Source organism: Siphateles boraxobius, unplaced genomic scaffold, assembly GCF_051911475.1.
Source record: "Siphateles boraxobius isolate OS27281-9 unplaced genomic scaffold, OSU_SipBor_1 16, whole genome shotgun sequence".
In the NCBI taxonomy this organism is placed as follows: Eukaryota; Metazoa; Chordata; class Actinopteri; order Cypriniformes; family Leuciscidae; genus Siphateles; species Siphateles boraxobius.
The window spans coordinates 1229962-1237737 of NW_027508766.1; positions in this window are offsets into that span (position 1 = coordinate 1229962).

Genomic DNA, 7776 nt, shown 5'->3' on the forward strand with positions numbered 1-7776 from the left:
CCAGCAGGACCCAGTTAACTGCCCGGTTGGTACAGTGCTGGATTTCCTGCAGGACCGGCTCTCCACAGGGTTATCTCACTCCACACTGAAGGTGTATGTGGCGGCCTTAGCTGCTTACCACGACCCTTCGAGTGGAGGTTCTCTCGGGAGACACCCACTTGTATCTCGCTTCCTTCGTGGCACCTTGAGGCTGAGGCCTGCAGTCCGCACGAGGGTACCAGCTTGGGATCTGGCCATCGTCTTGGAAGGTCTCTCCCTAGCTCCTTTCGAGCCCATCGAGGAAGTTTCGGAAAAGTTCCTTACACTAAAGACTATCCTTCTTCTTGCTATCTCGTCTCTAAAAAGAATTGGAGATATTCAAGCACTTTCGGTGGCTCCCTCGTGCCTGGAATTTGCTCCCGGTATGGTAAAAGCTTTTCTCTGTCCGAGACCAGGGTATGTTCCTAAGGTACCAACCACTTCGGTTAGACCTATAGTTCTGCAGGCTTTCTGTCCTCCGCCTTTTTTGACGTCAGACCAGGAGAAACTTAATTTGCTGTGTCCTGTTAGGGCTTTAGATGCGTATGTCCACAGAGCTGCCCTGTGGAGGAAATCAGAACAATTGTTTGTCTGTTTTGGGTCACCTAAGAAGGGGTGTCCAGCATCTAAGCAAAGGATGAGCAAGTGGGTGGTCGAGGCCATCTCGCTTGCTTACGGTTCGGCCCATCAGCCTTCACCTTTGGCTGTAAGGGCTCATTCCACCCGGAGTATGGCTGCTTCTACAGCTCTTCTTTCAGGAGCTTCTCTTCAGGACGTTTGTGATGCGGCAGGCTGGTCCTCACCGCACACTTTCGTCAGATTTTATTCCCTTGACCTTAGCTCCACTCCCGGGGCTCAGGTTCTCTCGTCGGCTTGTGTCTCCTTATGACACACGACGGGGATTTGGTCGTATGGGGATGTGGGTATTGCGTTCCCACTGCGATTACACGCAGCGGTAGTCCCTGAAGGGGAACGTCCCGGGTTACGTATGTAACCCTAGTTCCCCGAAGGGACGGACGCTGCGTGTCCTGCCATACTCTCGGCATCCCCTTGGATCGCTTGCTTCAGTAACATTAGAAGCTGGTGGCTTGTGTATTCAGGGGATATTTATAGCTTCCTGGTCGGTGACGTCACCCGCTGTGACGCTCCATTGACTGATTTCATTCATGCTTCAGACGCGCTACGCTGGGGGGCGTTCCCACTGCGATTACACGCAGCGTCCGTCCCTTCGGGGAACTAGGGTTACATACGTAACCCGGGACGTTTTGACAGCATTTTTTGAAATTTCATAATTTTGGACTTTTGGAGTAATTTTCTCCAATCTATATCTCTAAAAACTTACCAAAACAAAATGGAGTGACCAGTATCATTGTTTTGCAAACAATAATAATAATTATTTGACATTTTGTGTCTATCTTTTTCTTTGCTACAGAATAATTTTTCTCATGCTTTTAGCCCTATAATCGTTTCATATAATAGCCCTCACTATACAAAATCCAGCCTCAGATTGAAATATGTGGTGAGTTGAGCACCCACTTGTCTCTTTCAGTGTATTCTTTCTTTTTTATAGGGCTGGACTTGAACCTATACTGAAAAAGCAGAGAGGGTTAGTTTAGCAGAGAATATAAAGAATTGCTTATGAGACCAGTGAATAATCAGAATGAATAAAGTTAATCTAATAATTAACTAAATTTGAAGCAGTCTCTATAGTGATAATCGGAGTTGCCACACCTGTGTTGCCCGTAAGGGAAGGGTTTCGGTCAGTTTTTCTGTTTTTAGATTATCAGTCTGTTGAAGCTTCTTGGCTGTCGCTCTGCATGTGTCGTCAGCCTAGCTGTCACTCAAAGGCTTGGTGTAGTAGACTGTATATTGGCTCTGTTGTTTCTCTGCCTCTTCTGAGTTTGGGCTTTTGATAGATTTTGCCTCAGCTTTGCATCTCAGGATTTTCCTCTTGTCCTCAGGTAAAAGTCTCCAGTGAAATAGTGAAAGTTTCACCTTTTCCAGCATCAAATCAGTCTTTCTCCATGCTGAGTTTTCCAGAGAGTGGTCATCTTCAGAAGGGGAGCTGAAAGCCCCTAACCCACTCTTCTTCTTCTCTCTGCAGTCGTGTCTTTGACCTTTCAACTCTTCCATTCGACACTGCAGCCATCTGAAACTTGAACACTCAGAGAGCTGCATAGATCAAATTAATCTTTATAAATATTTGTTCCTGAGCTATTAGCTTTTTTGTCTAAATTCCACTTTTTAACCATCTTTTTCCTAGTTCTTTTATACTATATAATAATCACTGGTTGACAACAGCAGTTCTCCCATTCTGTTTTTAGTAAAGCAAGTTCTTCGTTGCAGGAAAAAGCAAGCTATCTCTGCTTTGCAATATCAGCAATAATCTAACTTTTGATTTTCTGAGTATAATACAATTAAATAATTTTCCCTATCATAAAATCAGACTTCAATCTTTCTCCTATATTTGCATGCTGTGCTCAAAATAACTCCATGGTGAATACAATTTTGCTCAGCCATTTCTAACAATTCACATTACTACATCCTAAGATTGCTGTAAATTATTTATGACTGTTGAAACTTTGTCACTCAATCTTGTTCACTTTTAGCACACTGCACAAGTTATTTTTTCCTTAGCACAAACTTAATTATCTACAATGGAATCATTTTTCTCACTTTGTCTTCAGGGATTATGAGATACAAATTTTAGACGTCTTCAGATATAAGATATAATATATATAGCACGTGCATTCTTATTTATCATTATCTATTCATATATATCATTATATCAGTCCATTTATTAATTAAATATATATTTTATACTTTAACTTATTTCATACTACAATAATCCGCAAGATTATTATATTGAAACAATTGTTTTCTTTTACTATTTCCTTTATTTTTACTACCAATCATTTATACAGTACTTGTCCCTCAAGCTCATTCACACATTCCTTGTCCCCTATTTTTAACCACAGGCACAGTCAAGCAGGCACACAGGATCCCATAGACACACACACAAACTATGTTCTACTTACAGTGTTACTCACTGTCTTTATAACAATACATCACTGATACACTTCCCCAACACAGTGAAAAATAACTATATAAAACTTAGCCTACCCGAGCAGACTTTTGTCAAACCTATGTTTGACAAAACGGTAACCGCAGGCTATTAGCTTCCCCGAGCAGTCTCTTGTTAATATCTTATCAGTACTTATAATCCTCTGTGTACATGCTATCTTATTATCCGTCGAGGCCCTCTTAATAAGAAACACAGAAAACTAATACTTAACTTCATCTGTGTACATGCTATCCCATTATCCGTCAAGGCCCTCTTAATAGGAAACACAGAAACCTGATACCCTATACCAGTATACTTAAATCTATAAAAAACTGATAACCTCTACCAGTAAATTCAAACTCTTGCTAATCATCCATCCACGCCCTCTTGATTTAGCAAACACAGATCCTTACATACGTACGACAAAACCTTTAGCGGCACATCAGCAGTACCAATATTCATACAATCTGCACCAGGTTATATAAACACAGGCAAACACTAACGGGAGCTCCGCCGCGCTATAACACAGTACTCGACATCATCAACAACAATAGACACTTATTTCTAGAATCAAAGATCCTCTTTTCAATTTTTTAGTTCTTTGAACTTGGAGAAGCATTTTAAAGGGTCTTGCCACTCTAGCACACATACTTTTTCAAAAGCAAAAATTTGCTCACCTCAAAGTACAATGGCCACTGTTGTCTGTGTCGGTCACCAGTGTCGCCTTTCGTGGTTCCTTCTGCTTCAAAACCCAAGCCCCACGTTGGGCGCCAAATGTTGTGGTTTACAATCTTTCTGAAAAATAACTTCGCAGAGATCTTTGATGCCAGAAATAATTAGACTTTATTTTCGAACGCCGTCCCGTTCCATAGAACGGCGCTCTAACGCTCTGGCCCTCCGGCCCAGTGGCCCTCCGGCCTTCCAGCGCGCTCCCGAGTATATTTTGGTTCAGAGTTATACACATACATCTTCTTCCAAAGAAGGTAACACACCCTATATATATAGTTTTGGGTGAAGGTCTTTTACCATGTGACTTCTCAGAATAGAATTTTATGCAGCAAACAACATTCCATTCAAGGTCTTTCACATACACAGAGGAACTCCAAAGTCACAGACAGAAGAAATAATTGTGTCCAAATATATAGCAAAATTACTTGTTTTCTAAATAATAAAATCTTCAACAGGTCCTAGAGGCCCTAAAAGCTTTCCCCTTTGAACCGATATACTCCGTGGACCTAAAGTACCTCTCGCTCAAAACCGTTTTTCTGACAACTCTGTCATCAGTTAAACGTGTGGGGGATTTACTCACGTTGTCTGTTAGCGCTGCGTGTCTTGAGTTTGGATCAAATGACTCTAAAGTCATCCTTAAACCAAGGCATGGCTACGTCTCTGAGGTGATAGGCACTCCCTTCAGAGCGCAGGTCATTTCTCTATCGGCTCTGCCAGCATCCGATAGTGAGAGCGATGTTAATCTCCTCTGCCCTGTCAGGGATTTGAGGGCTTACATTACACAGTCCGCCCCTTTCAGGCGCTCGGAGCCGCTCTTTGTTTCATTTGGTGGGCGCACCAAAGGTCTAGCCGCTTCGAAAAAGAGCCTGTCCAGATGGATAGTGGATGCTCTCATGTGTCTAAAGGTCTGCAATGCCCGTTGGGCATCAGGGTTCATTCCACCAGAGGCGTGGCCTCGTCGTGGGCTTATCCAGCGGGATTTCCTTTCAGGACATTTGTGATGCGGCAGGCTGAGCCTCCCCATCCACATTGGTTAGGTTTTATAACCTGGAAGTTCCCGCCCTGCAGGCTACACTTCTGTCAGTATGAGCGGTGTGTATGTCCTGCCCAGATTTATCATGCGCAGACTACTCTGATGCGACCTTAGCTCTTCTGGTTGAGCTGCACTGTATGGTGAATATGTATATAGACCGGCAACGCCGATCTGTATACCCTATATGTGCTTATAACATGTGCTGGCCCGCATTGCCGGACACCTGTTTCCCACTTATCTATGTTCCTCGGGAACATAGATAAGTGAGCTGGGTCATGAAGTGGATGCTGGGTTGGGTTCCCGTAGCGTAAGCAACTTACGCAATACGAGAGAACCTCTCGTAAGAGAACGTACTAGGTTACATACGTAACCTCGGTTCTCTCTAGAAGATGTAACGAGTATTGCGTAACCCGACCGTGCAGGCGCCACAAGCTATTTTCGCTTCAGCTGATGAAACCAATGACGCAACCTCTGAGCCTGACTTTTATACACTAAGCCACCCCAATTTTGGCGGGCTGTGACGCGTAGAGGGCGCGACGTCACGCGCAAGGCTCAGTGGTAGGCAGAAGCAGTTGCCGGAGGGCAGCCAATGAGCACGCAAGATAGTCTGCTCTAGGTCTGCTGACTGCTGCACTGCGTTGACAATAAATGCAAAATTAAGGATAATTTTTGGCTTCAATATCTCGAGAAAAGATGACTTTACCCGTAGCGTGAGCAACTTACGCAATACTCGTTCCCTCTTCTAGAGAGAACCGAGGTTACGTATGTAACCGAGAATGTTTTACTGAATGGTGCATTATCCTTGTGTAATAGTAATACTGAAGTGTAAATATATAAATTGCTTTTTGTTTACTGCCGAAACTGTAAATTGGATAATAGCAAGTTGTTGCAGGTTCATCCATTATATGTATTGGTGTTATTATTGTAATTATTGTATAATGTAATTGTTGTAATTATGGTGTAATTATTATTATATTACAGCATTTCTTTAAAATATTAGGAGGGAAGGAGGGTAGATGGGTAGAATAGATCTGTGTAGATTGTACTGCCCTTTCACCTCCAAGGGCCCAGCAACGGCCCCCGGAAGAGCAAAAAAAATGCATATTTCAAATGGTTGTGTAACTCCGGTTACTGTATCAAAGAAAAGATCGGCAGGACAACTGCTTATACTATGTTTACTAAATAATGGTGGGCACAGTTTTCAGACATATATGGAACGCTGGCATAAAGGTTTTTTAAAAAGTGCTCACAGTAAAATATCAACTTCTCCTATAAAGTCCCAGCCAATGACAACCCAGCTGAACAGATGCTTCACACTTGCCCATTTATGGTAAATGATGACAGATCTCTTCTGGTTCTGGCTGCAGGGATAGATACCTTAAATATTTAATATTTAAGCTGTTAAACATGTATTCCTTCTAATTAAATAATAAAACTCACATTTAAAAACAAAAGACTCCTGTGTGTGGTTGACATCCAAAAACGAGTTCACATGATCAATGACACAAATGTGCTTATTTGATCAGACTGATGCATACAGTGGCGTCATGCCCATTCAAGGTGAGGGGGCACGTGCCCCCTCAGATTTTTCCTCCCTGGTAATTTTTTTTGTCACAACTTTATTCCTATTATGCTCCATAATACCAGAGCCTATAACGACTCAAATGTGTTCTTCTGGATGTGTAATAAATCGGTCAGCATCAGCCCGCGCCTTTTTCCTAATATGGTGTCTGTGTATATCAAATCAAGAGCGCTACGCGCGTATTGCTCTAGAATCTTTGCTGTGTATGTTCAAGCAACTCACTCGTCTTGCACGTTGAGCTGGCAATGTTTTACAGATGGTCTTGACGTAGTAAGTGGGCAAAGCAACAAATCGGCATTGAATTAGTTATCGGCTGATATTAAAAGGTAGTGGGATTATTGGTGGTTAACCTGGACATTTCAACTTGATCAAAAAGTTATGGATTTGATATTAGCTGCAAATTCAGAGCATTAATTTAAGTTGTGTCAGTGCAACGTTATCGATAGCTAGCCTAGTCTAACCGTAAACTAGTTGGCTAACGTAACTGCCTGCCATACAAAGCCAATAAGCCATAGTAGGTTAAATGTACAAGTTACAAGTTACTAGCTTTTCTGTTAGCTCATAAATTACTCGTTACAAGTTCATTATTTAAAATAATATAATAATGAGCAGTGTAACTACAGTATTTTAATGATTTTACTAAAGTAATGTTACATATTACATTTGATTTGATTACTTTTTTACATTTCTGTCAAATATTAACCATTTACAAATAAACGGGGAAGTGTTAACCTTATTCAGCACTGAAATCTGTCAAACTTCTTTCAAAGTCCTTCATCACATAGTATTAATATTAAAATAACTTAATTTTAGAGCACCACAAAGCCAGACCTCAGCACCTTTATGTACTTTTAATGTAAGATCGTTCTTAGGTCACATACCAATTTAAAATCATAACATAAAAACTGCATGGTACTGTTTTTGAAATCATGTGTAGTAGGCCTAAGTGTACAGTAAGTGTGTGTGTAAACATGCTTTAATGAAGTAGACTTCAAAAGCTTTTGAATTTGAGCTTACAGTTCTTTCATCAACCTGTCTTTTACATAAACTTACAAAATAGATACTTTAACTTAGTCCTCAGATAGAGGAGGGTTGCTGTTAGCTCCGTTAAGGTATTTCTCTCACGCCCAAACTGCATTGAAATGGTATGTTTAGCAGCCAGAATTTTAACATTTTCAGGGGGAGAAACCCCCTGACCCCTCCTAACATGATCAATATAACCCGTCAGAAAACAATTGCAACGTCTCAGATTGTGCCCCCCCCCCAGAATTTTGGCTTGCATGACGCCTCTGGATGCATAAATACATTTGAAAGAGAAACTTTTTTCTAAACAATGGCCTACACCAGGGT